The following is a 17,628-nucleotide window of genomic DNA, read 5'->3' on the forward strand; positions in this document are numbered from 1 at the left end:
TGCCCAATGCACACAGAAGTCAATGCCTTGACATTGGGATTTTGAGAAAAGAAAGAGCTTTAAAGAAAGTTGACTGGCATGGAGTCAGGAGCCCCTGGCTCAACTCTGTCTCCCCTGATCTAAACAGTTTAGGGTTTTTATGGGAGTCACTCATTTAGTGTAAGTTAACAACTACAATATCAAGTAAAGGAATGGAACTAAGCTAAGGTAACCATCGTAGTAACAAGTAAAACTGCTGTAGTCAGTGGTATGACATCCATCACTAAGACTTTTTTTTGGCACCAAACAGGATCTCTGTACCTTTTAAGCAAGAATTCCCCATTCCCCACATCCCCTGGCCCCTGGTAACCTCGAATCTACTTTCTGTCTCTATGAATTTGCTTAGTCTGCATATTTCATATAAGTGGAATCATACGATATTTGTCCTTTTGTATCTGGCTTATTTAACTCAACATAATGACTTCAAGGTTCATTCATGCTGCAGAATGTGCTGTTTGTTTTTGTTACCAAAAAAAAAAGTTGTGTTGGAACTCAGCCCCATCTCCCGTCTCTTTATGCATTATCTATGGTTGCTTTTGAGCAAACAATGGCAGAGCTGAGAAGTTGCAACAAATACCATATGGCTCACAAAGCCTACAGTATTTACTATTTGGCCATTTACAAAAAAATGTTTGCTGGCTCTTGGTTTAGATTATGATTAGATTTACAAAAATTCAATTACATACATACAGTCTGATATGTAAAATGTGAGGTATGGTGTGATTTTACTCAATTTTGTAAAATCTAAGCAGAATTTAACTTGGGGTGCATTTTATAATGCAGGGGAGCACTGATAACTTTCACATGAGTAAAAAGCCTAAATAAATAGTCCTTTCACAACATCTGTTGGTTTCTAGTTATGGAAGCTAAATGTAGTATTTTTAAAATAATCTTCACCAATTTTTTGTTGAATCAGATTATGTGGACCTAAAACAATGTTAGAATTTCGTGGTTGATTTCAGGAAGTGCACAAGTGCTATTTTCACCCTAAATGAAGTAAATGGTTTAAATTATGACATGGTAAACTGCTTTAAATCAAATTATTTTGATTCTTGACTATTCCACCTATGATTAATTTTCTATTTTACTAACATACCAGATTTAATTTTTTATTAATTTTTGTCAGCTTTTTAATCTGCATTCAAATATACTCCTTGGCATCACCCTGAATGGAATATTCAAATTGCCTTTGAGTTATGTTTGTAAAAATTTAATTTTTGAAATTTTGGGGTCTTATACCCGTTTGTATCTTTTTCAGATTCGGTTTCTCCTTCCAGGTTGGTAAATGTGTTTTGAATCCTATGCATAATTTCTGGCATGACTTGATGTGTTTTGAAAGTAAAGACCATATTTTTAGAGATTGACTTCCAACTGCCTATGCTGAGTAGGCATATGAAAACATGACAGTGAATCCTTAGATAACACAATAGTGTAATATTTCCGCTATTTAGAAATTCATGTTTACTGGGATATTCTAACAAATTGCTTGTTGAGATGAGATTTCCTGCCTTTTTCTGCCTCTTCCTCCTTACCCTCTCTGAGGGAGGAGTCCTTATCAGAAGTGAGGCTGATGTGAGGAGCATAGCAAAAGCCAAATTCACCAGTCCCTGATGTGTAGTGAGTTTCCATAGTTCTCTAGGGTGGACAGAACCAGGCTTGAAAGTCCACCTAGAGGCCTGGCTGCCATCTGGAAGAGGTGTTAGGGAAGAAAGTGGATCCATACTTTTTTTCCTGGTAAGGAGATACAACCCTGACTGGGGCTGAAGCCTGCCCTCCACCTCAAAGTGTGAATGTTCCTCTAGAGCAGGGCTCCAGAACACTGTCCACTGGAACAAACCACCAATAAATGTTTTCTTTTCTGGTCTCATCAAGATTTTAACCCAGGGTTAATGTAACTCACTTTAATGGTTCCACTGTTAAGAAAATTTCTCCTTCCCCCACCTGTCCTTGGTATTGAGGAGGGCTAATCTTATCTGCTTGATAAGAAATAGCTCTCTTTGGTATGCGATTTCACACCTAGTTAGCCTTACAAGTCAGCTAAAGAAAACAATGTTAAAGATCCTTGGCTACAATATAAGGCACCATTTGAGTGACCCTCTTTATCACAGAGAGTGGGTAGTAAATGCAGAGATTTATGGAGCCGGTAATTTATAGTTGACTTAGTTCAGTAACATTAAACTACAACATTAATAATATTTAATGATTTATTTTATTTTACATACTGAAGATTATTTAATGTTTCCACAAGTGGTAACCCATAAAAAAAAAGTCCACATCTTCCATTTGTATGTTGTGAGGGTAGGCATCATTGTTAATTTTTTCCATATGGATATTCAGTTGTTCCATTGACAAGACGTTTTCTTCATTGAATTGCTTTTGGGTCTTTGTTGAAAATCATGTGACTGTATATGTCCTGCACTTTACACATGTAATAGCACTTTATAGTTCTCAAAGGTCTTTAATGCTCATTTCATTCATGCAACAACTTTGTGAGGTAGGCAGGACAGAAATTATTAACCGCATTTCACAGATATGGAAGCAGGTTCTGAGAGGTTAAGTGACTTGTTTCAACTCACACAGCTATAACTGGCAAATGGGATAAGAATTGGTCTCTGAGGAACCATCCTGTTCTCATTGCTATGTATTGTGCTTCCCATCTCAGTTGTAATAGGATATGGCTTTTATTTCAAGCTCCAGTTACCTGCTAAACACATCTGAAATTCTTTGCAGCATCTTGAATTCAACACTTCCAAATGGAACTCACCTCTGACTGTTCTTTGATTCCCCCCCCACCCCACCCCCCAGCAAATCTGCCTCCCGTTAGTTCCTGAGGTTCACAACAGAGGCATCAGTCTTCACTTATTTCTTTTCCTCACTTTCTGTAACCAATCAGATACAAAATATTGGACTTCTGGCCAGTTTTCCTCCATAGGCTACATCACAGTTGACTTTTCCACTGGGTCTTATTTCATTGTCAAATCCCACTCCTGGCTTTGCACTTTGGGTCTGAATCATGGCAGAAATTGTAACCAAGAAATCAGGATTTAAGGGAAGATCTTGATTACTGAATCATATAAATATTCCTTTTGGCTTTCTGGCATATTGGAGTAGACAGAAGGAAATACCTGAAACCTTTGTAATCCAACTGCCTTGATCTCTGATAATGATTGTATAGCCTTTATCTTCTGCCTCTGTGATCGTAAAATACCTGTGACTAACCTTCATTGTACCCAGTTATTCAGTTTTTCAACTTTAGAGTCTTGTAATCACTGACAGCAGCCCCTAATATTTATTAATGAAGAGTTTTGGGTCAGCCCAAAACAACCCACCCCAAGTCCAAAGTTATCTGGATAACCAAGACTAGATCTAACCAAAGTGGGCCCACGTGACATGTGCAGTAGCTTAGACTTTAATCTACAAGTCACCTATACCTGTCATTCTGCCATTTTCTTTCATACATTCTGTGACTAAACATGTAATCAGTTTGCACATGCTCAACAATTAGATCACTTCTAATTACATTTTCTGGAGCCACTGTACTCATTATCTTAAACCCTATCCACCTTTTCTCTAATAAAACTATTCGAATTCCTGCAGTCTGGGGAGACAGATTTTGTGCCATTAGGCCATATGCTCTCCTGCTACATGCCTAGAAATAAACTCTTTCTCTCTTTGAAACCTTGGTGTCTCAGGAGTTGGTTATTGAGCATGTTGGGCAAAAAAATCCATGGTCTTTGTCTGGTAACAAGACCCTTCCTCCCTAGACACTACCACTTTTATGTGCCCTTTTTCCTGACTTGGCATTTGTCCTGTTATTGCAATTATTTAACTGCTTTCTGGAGCTTTTAGAAATATGTTTCTGGAAGTTCTTATTGCTTGTTCAAAGCTTCTGTAGCAGGGCAGAACCTGGAAGCATCTCACTCAGCACCTTGATTGGGTCAGGACTCCAATTTCATTAGTTTTTGCTCTTACCTTTAATATTTCTTTTTTTACATAAATGAAAATACATGAGATTATTTTTTATTAAGTAAAATACAGGATTCCCATATAGGACCCGATTATCAACACCATTGTTGTTACAACTGGTGAAAGCACAGTTTTATAATTGTACTATTAACTATAGTCCATAGCTTAACTTAGGGTTCACTATTTGTATAGTGCAGTTTCATGGATTTAAATTTTTTTATCCTATTACCATATATACAATATAATTATTTTCCCCTTTAACCACATTCAAATATACATTTCAGTGCCGTTATTTATGTTCACAATGTCATGCTACCATCACCACCATCAATTATAAAAACATTTCCATTGCTCCAGATAGGAGCTGTGTACAATTAAAAAAAAAAAAGAAAGAAAAATAAAAGTAAAAAGAACATCCAAAACATCCCATCCTCCTCATCACCCCATTATTTATTTTTTGTCTTTTTTTCTAACTTATCTGTCCTTACACTGGATAAAGGGAGTGTCAGTCACAAGATTTTCACAATCACATGGACAGACCTTAAAAAGCTCCATAGTTATTCAACTGTCCTCAGGAATCAAGGCTATTGGATAACGGTTCAATAGATTCAGGTATCTCTCTCTAGCTATTAATATGCCAAAAACTGAAAAAGGATATCTATATACTGCATAAGAATAACCTCCAGAAACCTATCTGAACCTCTCTCAACTCTATCTGAAATCTCTCAGGCACTGAAATTTTATTTTGTTTCATTTCTCTTCCCCCTTTTGGGCAAGAAGGCTTTCTCACTCCCACATTGCCAGGGAGATTTACACCCCCTGGGAGTCATGTCCCATGTAGTGGGGAGGGTAGTGAGCTCACCTGCAGAGTTGGCTAAGACAGAGAGGCCACATCTGAGCAATTAACAGAGGTTCTTTGGGGGGTGGCTCTTAGGCATAATCATGAGTAGGCTTAGCTTCTGTTCTGCAGGAATACATTTCATAAGGGCCAGCCCCAAGATTGAGGGCCTTGCCCATCAAATTGGCAGTCCCCAATGCTTACAAGAATATCAGGTCTTTCTTAGGTTTAATATTTCCACTTTTTCCCCAGTCCCTCAAGAGGACTTTGTAAATACTTTTTAATCTCCTGCCCAGATTATTCTGGGATGTATTGGGACATCACACCAACCTGTACAAACCAACAGAGATTTCACTCCCTATTCAAGTTTCCATGTAATTATGGTGTTTGAATAAGCTGACTATACAAGTTAAATTAGAGAGTGATACTGCAAATATAAATTTTGTACCAAATAAACATTTCTTCCTTTGGTCTTACACAGAAGTTGAAGTTTTAAAATACCATCAATATCATCCTTTACCGTTTAGCCTGATTTACCTTAGTCCTACACAGATCATCTTCATTCATATCTCTAATTGAAGTCTGATCACTTTTTCGGTGTTTGTAACAGTTGCTGTATGGGTTAATGCTGACTTTCACAGCTGCAGAATTCTAGCTTTGAGTCTCAGGTGTCACACAAGTACCCGAAGTTCCAGGGAATGACCAGGTTATACACAAAGAGCTCAGTATCTCAGAATTTAGAAATAACTGTTACAACTCCAGAATAGATGCGACTGCTCTAAAAGCTTACAGTCTAGAAACCTTTACAATAGGCCTTCATCTCATAACCTGTGCTCTCAAATTCAATTCTCAGAAATTGTACATTATAGTTTATCCATATTAATGAGGCATTATAATATTTGTCTTTTCATTTCTGGCTTGTTTCACTAAACATAATTTCCTCAAGTTTCATTCACCTCATTGAATGCCTCACACCTTCACTCCTTGCAGCTGCTCAATAGTCTATTGCATGTATACACCACAGTTCCCCTTTCCATTTCTCAGTCAATGTACCCTTAGGCCACCTCCATCCATTGCAAATCATGAACACTGACATCATTAACAGTGTGCAATGATCCATTCTGTGTCCCCACACTCAGTTCCTCTGGATATACACCTAATAATGGGGTTGCAGGATCATATGCAACCCCAACCCTAGCCTCCTGTGGAGCCACCCCACTGCCCTCCAGAGGGGCTGTACCATACTACTTTCCTACCCTCAGTGAATACATACATCTCTTCTTCCACATCTTCTTCAGCACTTGTCTCTCTCTGTTCATTCTTAAACAGTTTTATTCGCACATCATACAATCCAACCTAAATTTAAAAAACCAATGGTTCTGGGGTACAAGGATAGTTCAATGGTAGAATCCTTGCCTGCCATGTGGGAGACCTGTGTTCAATTTCTGGTCCATGAATTTCCCCTTAAAAAACAAACAAGCAAAACAAACAAACATTCAAAAATGGTGTTGCAGTAATGGGATACTCACATGGAAAAATAATGAAATGTGACCCTGCCATACAGAAAAAAAGAAAAAAAAATGCAAGCTAATGGTATAGTCACATAGCTGTGCTTTCACCACCACAATCCATATGAGGACAATTACATTTCTTCCACAAAGAATCCCATACCCCTCCACCATATTCCTTCACTTATTGACATTTAGCTTTGGCATGTTGCCTTTGTTACATTCAATGTAAGCATGTTACAACATTATTGTTAACTATAGATACTAGTTTGCATTGCTTATATTCCACCACCACCACCACCACCCCCACCCTGTGATGGTTAGGTTCTGGTGTCAACTTGGCCAAATGATTATGCCCAGTTGTCTGGGTGACAACAGGAACATAGCTTGAGGAACTGGTGCTGAAGGCAAATTTTGCTTGACCATAACCAGATCACACTACATTTGCCAAGCACTTTCTTCCAGAAGTAGCAGGTCTAAGGTCTGCAATGGTCAAAATGCCCCAAGGAACGGTGCTTGCATGTTGGGAAATAAAAGCCCGGAGAAGCCTTCCCACAGCAGTCGCCATCGCGTGGCAGACAGAGAAGCAGAGCCTATTTTTTCTTAATATCTGATTTCCCTACTCATTTATTTTGTTGACTTCTATCAGATAACAAGTAGCAAGCACTAAAGGGAAAAAAACTTATAAAAAGTTATACTTATTAGCAATTTGATTTTGCATGTGTGTATGTGAGAGAGAAGTGGGAAAAAACAAATCCTGCTGGAACTTGTGATAGGGGACCCTGGGCCACCACCCAGACTCCACTGGTGCTCCTCAGGGATGTGGAAGGCATGTTCTATCTTCCCAACTGTAAGCCCTTCAGAGGTAGCTCACACAGTGAGTGTGCCCTACTGTTATTTGCCCTAGATACCAAAGGACATGGCTCAGGCTTTAGGCTCATACAGACTTTGCCTCCTAAATTGTGTGATCCTAGACAAGTTAGCTTCAGAACTTTTCTCCCACCTGATATCTGAAGAAAATTATGCCTATTTCAGTTTAAATGGGATAACATTGTTGGGAGGCCATTTTTCAATGGGTCTTGCACATAACTGCAAGTCTTGTAAGCAGAGGTGCTGACTGCTTTTGTTCTGGACTATCAAAGATGTTTATCTATCAAGCAACCTTGAAAGATAGAAATAGTTTCTTCTCCAGAGCTGAGGGCAGATTTGTTTGCTATTCAGTATAACAAAGATAATGTCTCCCTTTGGGACAAATATCAGACAGAATTACTGTCTACTATAAAAGATTTGGGTTCCTTAAGCTTGGGATTCTTCTCAGTAATACAACCCACTGTGTAATGCAGGTGTTACCTGACCTTCATTGCATCCACTGGAACGGGATCTTGGGAAACTGGCACAGATGATTATACTCTGGCTATAGCTATTACTATAATATACTGTTCTTTGTTTCTGACCTTGGAGTTTTATGTTTTCTACCAGCATCCATGAAACTGTGGGAGGCTAACATATAAGCTTACCATTAGGATAAAATCTCAGATTCTTCAACATTGTTGAAAAATGTATGTGAATCGCTTAATGCAGTTCTTGACATGTACACAGCATGCTTTCAATAAGAAGTTACTAAATGTGCAATGATGATTGACCATGAATGGCAGAAAAATGCCTTTAACTGGTAGCCTTTTTATTTTACCCCTCTAAAACAAGAGCAAAAAACATTTAGAAGCCTAGGAGCAGCTAGTAGAAGGATTTAGGCAGAGGTAGCTTGTCAAAGCACCCTTGCTCACTGGGCAGAGGAAACAATTTCACCGAGGGCCGGAAGCTTAACTTCTCAGGCCCCAGGCAATAGCTTCTCTATCCAGGTCTGTTTGTTTTCTGATTTCTAAGACTTGGAAGGGAAATAAGGGCATATTTGGGAGATAGTTACCTCAATGTAAGAGGAATTTCAAAAATATGAGCCTGTTTGGAAGGATATTTGAGAAGGATGGGCCAGAAGTTCCAGGATCCAACATCAACTACATCTGGGCTGAAGCTGCACTAGAAGCCAGCTTGGCTCATTCCCTGGAGAGAAATCACCCCACAGCTTCCATTAAGAGATGTGCTGAGGTCTCATTCACATCTAACTGAATAAGTCCTATCCACAGTCCCCAGAAGATGATGGGGCTAATATTATCTCCAGAAGTCAGGGAGGAATTTCTTTTGAGCATCTGATGAGCACATTATGAGTCAGGCAGTGATGAGAAGAGCAAGGAACATGTTTTCCCAACCACTACCCTCAATTCTTTTGTTTTTGTTTTTTTGCTAATTCATATTAAAAAGAAATTTGTGTGTGAAAACATACATAGCTGCCTCTGCAAGGCCTCTTCTTTCCTCCTCAGAAGGGTTGCATGCATGTCCGTTTTGGAATCTTCTTGTTTTCTAGGTTTGCAGTGTGGCAACATGGAGGGAGTACTGAGTTTAGGAGTCTCTATCGGCGTTCTAGTTGCATGTCTGTCCTTTTACCTGTGTGACCCTTTTTTTTTTTTGAAAGTTTAATCAAGAATTGCTTTATTGATACAAAAGAATATGCACAAACTATAAGACGCTAAGAAATTTAAATATCAAAGTCATAGCAAACAGGTGGCAATTCAACATCCAGGGTCGACAGAATGCTTGAAGGAGACTGCAACGCAGCAGGTTCCCACATCAGAGATGGCATTTTCACAGGGGAGGGCGGACCCAGCTCTAATAGCTTTTCAAGTTCCCTTTCCTCATCAAGGATCATGAGGGGTACTCCATTCAAAGGGAGGTGTGCAATTTGGTGCTCTTCAGGCAGGTCAAAACTCTCAAAATCTAGAGGATTGAAGGGAAAAAAAATTTCTATTTCTGGATAAATGTCATCTGAAGCAGGAACAGAGCTTTTTGCTTTAACAGTCTTCTCAGTCATCTTTTTGGCAAAGAAGTTTGGCTGTTTTTGTTTGAGGGGTCCATTAGTCTTTACTGACTTTTCTGTAGCTCTGTTGACAGTTCCCAAAGCCTTTCTGGCAGCCTTGGTAAAGCTGGTGGAGCATCAGATACTTTGCTAACATGTGGTGTTGAAACATGCCATCTCCCATCGAAGGCTTTGACTGAACGCCCAGGCCCCAGCTTCAGCCCATCCTTAGGAGCCACACAGGTGCCTGGTTCTCCATTTTCCTGGGACTTTCTGATCCTAAGTTTCTTCATTATGCAATAGGATTAAAACTATTTGCTCTGCCTGAGTCCCAGTGACAGAATTATCGAATCCTGTAATGTGTGCCACAGTCCTAAGCATATATCAGAAATCTTTGATTTCTTGACTCTTCCCCCACCCCGCCCCCTTAACTTCCTCAAAGCCTCCTGGGTCAGCTGTTTCTCCTAACCTCGTCTCTCTTAGTTGTTTACTTCCTGTCCTGCAAAAAGGCTTTAGGAAACACACAGAGGTCTTAGAGAAACAGCTCCCCAAGATTCTCAAAAATTCCCTATTTAAGCTCTTTGTTCTGCAAAGAAAGACAAACTTAAAAAGCAGATATCCCACCAAAAGGGGATGTGGCACCTGAACTACCCACCCAAACCTAGATGACTTGACATCCTTAACGCTTTTCCTGAATTTCTGTGTGGATGGTGTTTGAGGGAGAAGAAAGCAGGAGTGATGTGGAGGTGGATGTCACTCCTCAGCCTAATACCCTCCAATGGTCTTGCATCCCATCCAGATAAAAAACCAAAATTCTTACTATGGCCCATAAGGCCACCCTATGATAAGCCTGTCACCTCTCTGCTCCCATCTGCTGACCCTCCCCTTATTCATTCTGTTCTAGCCACCCTGGCTCCTCACTCCTTCTTGAACATATCAGACTTGCTTCTCACACAGGGCCTTTGCATTGGTTGTTGTTTCTACCTGGAATATTCTTCTTCTGATATCCACATGGTTGTTCCTTCGTCTCCTTCAAGTCTTTGCTCAAATGTCACCTCCTCCGGGAAAACTTCTCTGACCTCCTTTTATAAAATTCGACTTTATCCTTCTCCCCCTCTGACTTTCCTTATCCCATTTTCCTGTTTACTTTTCCCTGTAGCATTGTCTACGCTAAATATTTTATGTATTTGCTTGTTGTCTTCTCCCCATTTGAACACAAGGTCCACGAGAGCATGGGTTTTCTGTCTATTTTGCTTACTGCTATATCTTCAGAGTTTAAAAGAGCACCTGTGATCTAGTGGGTGCTCAAAAAATTTCCGTTGAATAAATGAACTAGTAAAAGAATGAATGGTGCTTTTCCTTCCATTTCTTCAACCAAGAAGTCCTGGTAAATGACTGCATGTATGTACATGAATGAGATACAGAGCCCTAGGAGAAAAGTCGCATATAATCCCAAATTAAAGTAGTGTGAGAAAGTGGAGACCCCAGAAATCCCTGAATTCTCTGAAGCAGTTCAGATTAATGGAAAGAATTACAGGACCATGGGCTGGAGATCAGGTTTAAAGTCAGGCTTTGCCACTAACCACTGTGGGACCTTGAGCAAGTTGTTTAACCTCTCTGGGCCTGTTTTATCAACTGTAAAATGAGGAGGTTGGAATAAATAATTATGGAGAAAAAAGTGTTTATTCAACTTTGAGGTTAAAAAATTTCTTACGTTGAGGTAGCCAAAGCATAAATAGATGTGACAGAGCAAACAAACTTTTTTGTAGCTGTTGGTAATGATAATCTCTCAATGGACCCTAAAATGGAGGACACTTTGTTTGCTAAGCAGGTATGGTGAACAAGTTTGGAGGCAGAAATTGTGAGAGGGCTAAATGGTTTCATATAAAAATCAGCTGAGATCCCAAGGGCAGGGCAAGATCTGGGAGCAGAAGGTGGGAGCTGAGGTAGTGGAGGAGGCAGGGAAGAGACATTGTGGTGAGATGAGCAAGTGGTGGCATGGAAGACAGAAATATCTAGAGGAATAGAGTTCACTTTTTAGGACAGGGTGAAATCCCTTCCTACATATACCTCAGAAAATCCAGCTCACTTCTAAATACTTTGGTCCAATTGGATTGTCTCAGGGAATCAGAAATTGGTATGAACTCCTACGTGGAGGCTGGCAGAGGGGAGGGAAGAGCCAACATTTTGGGTTCAGGATGGGGAAAAAACTCATGTTCCATTCCAATCATGCTCTGGCCCAGAAAGGGTGGCTAACATGGGCCTAGACATTCACCGATTTCTTAAGAATCACCAATTCTTCTGACTTCTCCCCACCCTTCACCCCCACCCAATATCATGCAAAGGGTCATATTTATTCTTTTAAACTCTCATATAAACTTGAGCTCAGTAATTGCTTTAAGCAGTAGCACTTTTCTAAACCCAATAAATTAGTCATCTTATTAAGAGCCATCCTTTTAAGGCTGGAATTAAAGAAACCTAGAGCTTCTGCTCAGCACTTTGAGCAATTAAATTTTTGATTTTGCACACTTAGGTAAATGAAAAAGCAGTTTGAACTCAGGTTTGGATAATTAGCACAAAAGAGAAACGGGCTTTGTAAGTCACAATGTGACATGGTTTAAACTGAGCAAATGGGAACAAAAATCAACACTTTCATATTCATGCAAACCTTCTGCCACAAAGAATTTTCATTTAATTTAAAGTGATAAATCTGGGTAATTATGTGATATGACGTCATAAAATCGCTACTTAAACTCTCATATACATTTTTTAACATCTCATACATAACTCTGCAATGGGAATACTTTAGGAAGATACATTATTTGAATTTTTAAATGTGATTCCATTGTAACTATTTATCAACAAAAATGGAAAAATATATTGTGGCTGGTTCTATTTAGTCAATTATTGTAATGGAAAGTGTTATATGGTGTCCAAGAAATACAATTATAAGTAATATAGAGTATACCTGCTTTCAATGTGTACTCCCTGATAAACATTCAGTATAAATAAAGAACTGTACATCGGATCTCGAATGGATATTAAAAAAAACCTTTAAAAGTAAAAGTTTGTCATGAGCAGATAATAGGACAATTAAAAATTCTTCCATTTTCTTTATTTAGTTGAATCAATACATAACTGACTTCTTGTGGAGATTTCATACTTTTACTAGCCAATATTTTATTCAGACATTTCCTATCTTAGATAGAGAAGTACAAATAAAGCCATAATGAAGATGGGTAAGTTTGGAGACTAATTCGTCTTTTTAATTTAAAAGCTGTGTTCTAGGTAGCATAATATCATGCCTAGTGCTAGTATGTTTGAAGAAATCCACAGATTGAATTTTAGACACTAAAATTCCCTTAAGCTCAGCTTCATTAAATGAAATTAATTCTCATGTGGCCTGGGGGACACCTTTCAAAAGAATATGTCCATTTCAGTAGCTTAGAAGCATTCATTTGCCTCACTTGAATTGTCCATACTCTCTTTTAGCTCAGCAGTTTCAGGCTTACTTTAGCAAGTCATTTCATCCTTGGATGGAAGTGCGTTTCCAAATATAATGGACACTTTTGATGCCCATTGGCTAGAGACCTTCTTTGAAGTCAGCAAGAACTCAGTAGCAAACATTTTCTTTGGATGACTACAATGAAGAGAGTGGCTGGTAACTCTTAGAGCTAGTGAAATAAGCAGTTCGTTTCCAAATGGGATGGTTCATTTGCACATTAGCAGGTAGGGTGGCAGTCAAGATGAAAAAGGCAAATTGAGAACTAAAAAAATGAAAATGTAATTAACTTCATTCTCTTGATGGACATTTAGGTTGTTCTAAGTTTTTCAATATTACAAGTAATGTTGCAATGATCCTTGTGTATATGTTTCCTTAAGCCTATGTATAAGATTTTTTTCTAGAATATATTCCCATAAGTAGAATTGCTGGGTCAAAGGGTATATATGTCTTCAATTTTACTAGATATTGTCATATTGGCCTCTTGGACTTCCTCTTTTGTGAGTTACCAATTCATATTCTGTTGGCTAGTTTGTTTTATTCCCTATTGATTTGTAGAAGCTTCTTAAAATAATATTCTTTTGTAAATTATATGTATTGCAAAAAGCATCTCTTACTTCATGGATTGTCTTTTCACTTTGCTTTTTGGTGCATTTTATAGTCCAGACATTCATAATTTTAGTATACTTGAGTTTATTGATCTTTTCCTTATAATTCTACATTTTGTATTTTATTTAAGAATTCCTTCTCTAATGAGACAAAATTAAGTGTCAATAGCTGAGAGATTCCAAACAGAGTCGAGAGGTTATTTTGGAGGTTATTCTTACACATTAAATAGATATCACCTTTTTAGTTAAGGTGTAACAAAGAGGCTGGAGGGAACTGCCTGAAAATGTAGAGGTGTGTTCCAGTAGCCATGTTTCTTGAAGATGATTATATAATGGTATAGCTTTCACAATGTGACTGTGTGATTGTGAAAATCTTGTGTCTGATGCTCCTTTTATCTACCTTGTCAACAGATGAGTAGAATATATGGAATAAAAATCAATAATAGGGGGAACAAATGTTAAAATAAATTTAGTAGATTGAAATGCTAGTGATCAATGAAAGGGAAGGGTAAAGGGTATGGTATGTATGAATTTTTTTTCTGTTTTCTTTTTATTTCTTTTTCTGAATTGATGCAAATGTTCTAAGAAATGATCATGATGATGAATATACAACTATGTGATGAAAAAAGAAGAATGTTCATATTGTATGTTGATTGGTTTTATTAATAAAAATTTTTTTTTTAATTTTTTTATTAACGAAAAGAAAGAAAAAAAAAAGAAATTAACACAACATTTAGAAATCATACCATTCTACATATGCACTCAGTAATTCTTAACATCATCACATAGATGCATGATCATTGTTTCTTAGTACATTTGCATCGGTTTAGAGGAACTAGCAACACAACAGAAAAAGATATAAAATGTTAATATAAAGAAAAGAAATAAAAGTAGTAGTAATAGTAAAAAACAACAACAACAAACAAACCAACAAGCAAACAAAAACAAAAAAAAACCCTATAGCTCAGATGCAGCTTCATTCAGTATTTTAACATGATTACTTTACAATTAGGTATTATTGTGCTGTCCATTTTTGAGTTTTTGTATCTAGTCCTGTTGCACAGTCTGTATCCCTTCAGCTTCAATTACCCATTGTCTTACCATGTTTCTAACTCCTGCTGAACTCTGTTACCAATGACATATTTCAAGTTTATTCTCGAATGTCCGTTCACATCAGTGGGACCATACAGTATTTGTCCTTTAGTTTTTGGCTGGATTCACTCAGCATAATATTCTCTAGGTCCATCCATGTTATTACATGGTTCATAAGTTTATCTTGTCTTAAAGCTGCATAATATTCCATCGTATGTATATACCACAGTTTGTTTAGCCACTCTTCTGTTGATGGAGATTTTGGCTGTTTCCATCTCTTTGCAATTGTAAATAACGCTGCTATAAACATTGGTGTGCAAATGTCCATTTGTGTCTTTGCCCTTAAGTCCTTTGAGTAGATACCTAGCAATGGTATTGCTGGGTCGTATGGCAATTCTATATTCAGCTTTTTGAGGAACCGCCAAACTGCCTTCCACAGTGGTTGCACCCTTTGACATTCCCACCAACAGTGGATAAGTGTGCCTCTTTCTCCGCATCCTCTCCAGCACTTGTCATTTTCTGTTTTGTTGATAATGGCCATTCTGGTGGGTGTGAGATGATATCTCATTGTGGTTTTGATTTGCATTTCTCTAATGGCCAGGGACATTGAGCATCTCTTCATGTGCCTCTTGGCCATCCGTATTTCTTCTTCTGGTAGGTGTCTGTTTAAGTCTTTTTCCCATTTTGTAATTGGGTTGGCTGTCTTTTTGTTGTTGAGTTGAATAATCTCTTTATAAATTCTGGATACTAGACCTTTATCTGATATGTCGTTTCCAAATATTGTCTCCCATTGTGTAGGCTGTCTTTCTACTTTCTTGATGAAGTTCTCTGATGCACAAAAGTGTTTAATTTTGAGGAGCTCCCATTTATTTATTTCCTTCTTCAGTGTTCTTGCTTTAGGTTTAAGGTCCATAAAACCACCTCCAGTTGTAAGATCCATAAGATATCTCCCAACATTTTCCTCTAACTGTTTTATGGTCTTAGACCTAATGTTTAGATCTTTGATCCATTTTGAGTTAACTTTTGTATAGGGTGTGAGAGATGAGTCTTTTTTCATTCTTTTGCATATGGATATCCAGTTCTCTAGGCACCATTTATTGAAGAGACTGTTCTGTCCCAGGTGAGTTGGCTTGACTGCCTTATCAAAGATCAAATGTCCATAGATGAGAGGGTCTATATCTGAGCACTCTATTCGATTCCATTGGTCGATATATCTATCTTTATGCCAATACCATGCTGTTTTGACCACTGTGGCTTCATAATATACCTTAAAGTCAGGCAGCGCGAGACCTCCAGCTTCGTTTTTTTTCCTCAAGATGTTTTTAGCAATTCGGGGTACCCTGCCCTTCCAGATAAATTTGCTTATTGGTTTTTCTATTTCTGAAAAATAAGTTGTTGGGATTTTGATTGGTATTGCATTGAATCTGTAAATCAATTTAGGTAGGATTGACATCTTAACTATATTTAGTCTTCCAATCCATGAACACGGTATGCCCTTCCATCTATTTAGGTCTTCTGTGATTTCTTTTAACAGTTTTTTGTAGTTTTCTTTATATAGGTTTTTTGTCTCTTTGGTTAAATTTATTCCTAGGTATTTTATTCTTTTAGTTGTGATTGTAAATGGGATTCGTTTCTTGATTTCCGCCTCAGCTTGTTCATTACTAGTGTATAGAAAAGCTACAGATTTTTGAATGTTGATCTTGTAGCCTGCTACTTTGCTGTACTCATTTATTAGCTCTAGTAATTTTGTTGTGGATTTTTCTGGGTTTTCTACATATAGTATCATATCATCTACAAACAGTGATAGTTTTACTTCTTCCTTTCCAATTTTGATGCCTTGTATTTCTTTTTCTTGCCTAATTGCTCTGGCTAGAACTTCCAACACAATGTTGAATAATAGTGGTGATAGTGGACATCCTTGTCTTGTTCCTGATCTTAGGGGGAAGGTTTTCAATTTTTCCCCATTGAGGATGATATTAGCTGTGGGTTTTTCATATATTCCCTCTATCATTTTAAGGAAGTTCCCTTGTATTCCTATCTTTTGAAGTGTTTTCAGCAGGAAAGGATGTTGAATCTTGTCAAATGCCTTCTCTGCATCAATTGAGATGATCATGTGATTTTTCTGCTTTGATTTGTTGATATGGTGTATTACATTAATTGATTTTCTTATGTTGAACCATCCTTGCATACCTGGGATGAATCCTACTTGGTCATGATGTATAATTCTTTTAATGTGTTGTTGGATACGATTTGCTAGAATTTTATTGAGGATTTTTGCATCTGTATTCATTAGAGAGATTGGTCTGTAGTTTTCTTTTTTTGTAATATCTTTGCCTGGTTTTGGTATGAGGGTGATGTTGGCTTCATAGAATGAATTAGGTAGTTTTCCCTCCACTTCGATTATGTTGAAGAGTTTGAGGAGAGTAGGTACTAATTCTTTCTGGAACGTTTGGTAGAATTCACATGTGAAGCCGTCTGGTCCTGGACTTTTCTTTTTAGGGAGCTTTTGAATAACTAATTCAATCTCTTTACTTGTGATTGGTTTGTTGAGGTCGTCTATTTCTTCTTGAGTCAAAGTTGGTTGTTCATGTCTTTCCAGGAACCTGTCCATTTCTTCTAAATTATTGTATTTATTAGCGTAAAGTTGTTCATAGTATCCTGTTATTACCTCCTTTATTTCTGTGAGGTCAGTAGTTATGTCTCCTCTTTCATTTCTAATCTTATTTATTTGCATCCTCTCTCTTCTTCTTTTTGTCAATCTTGCTAAGGGCCCATCAATCTTGTTGATTTTCTCATAGAACCAACTTCTGGTCTTATTGATTTTCTCTATTGTTTTCATGTTTTCAATTTCATTTATTTCTGCTCTAATCTTTGTTATTTCTTTCCTTTTGCTTGCTTTGGGATTAGTTTGCTGTTCTTTCTCCAGTTCTTCCAAGTGGACAGTTAATTCCTGCATTTTTGCCTTTTCTTCTTTTCTGATAAAGGCATTTAGGGCAATAAATTTCCCTCTTAGCACTGCCTTTGCTGCGTCCCATAAGTTTTGATATGTTGTGTCTTCATTTTCATTTGCCTCGAGGTATTTACTAATTTCTCTTGCAATTTCTTCTTTGACCCACTTGTTGTTTAAGAGTGTGTTGTTGAGCCTCCATGTATTTATGAATTTTCTG

The 17,628-nt window shown here is 37.8% G+C and overlaps 1 pseudogene; it reads right to left on the minus strand.

The window, feature by feature from the left end:
• Window positions 1-8,941: 8,941 nt before the first annotated feature.
• On the minus strand, window positions 8,942-9,552 carry LOC143672080 (securin pseudogene; annotated as a pseudogene).
• Window positions 9,553-17,628: the final 8,076 nt, after the last annotated feature.

The sequence above is a fragment of the Tamandua tetradactyla genome, chromosome X (assembly GCF_023851605.1).
Source record: "Tamandua tetradactyla isolate mTamTet1 chromosome X, mTamTet1.pri, whole genome shotgun sequence".
In the NCBI taxonomy this organism is placed as follows: Eukaryota; Metazoa; Chordata; class Mammalia; order Pilosa; family Myrmecophagidae; genus Tamandua; species Tamandua tetradactyla.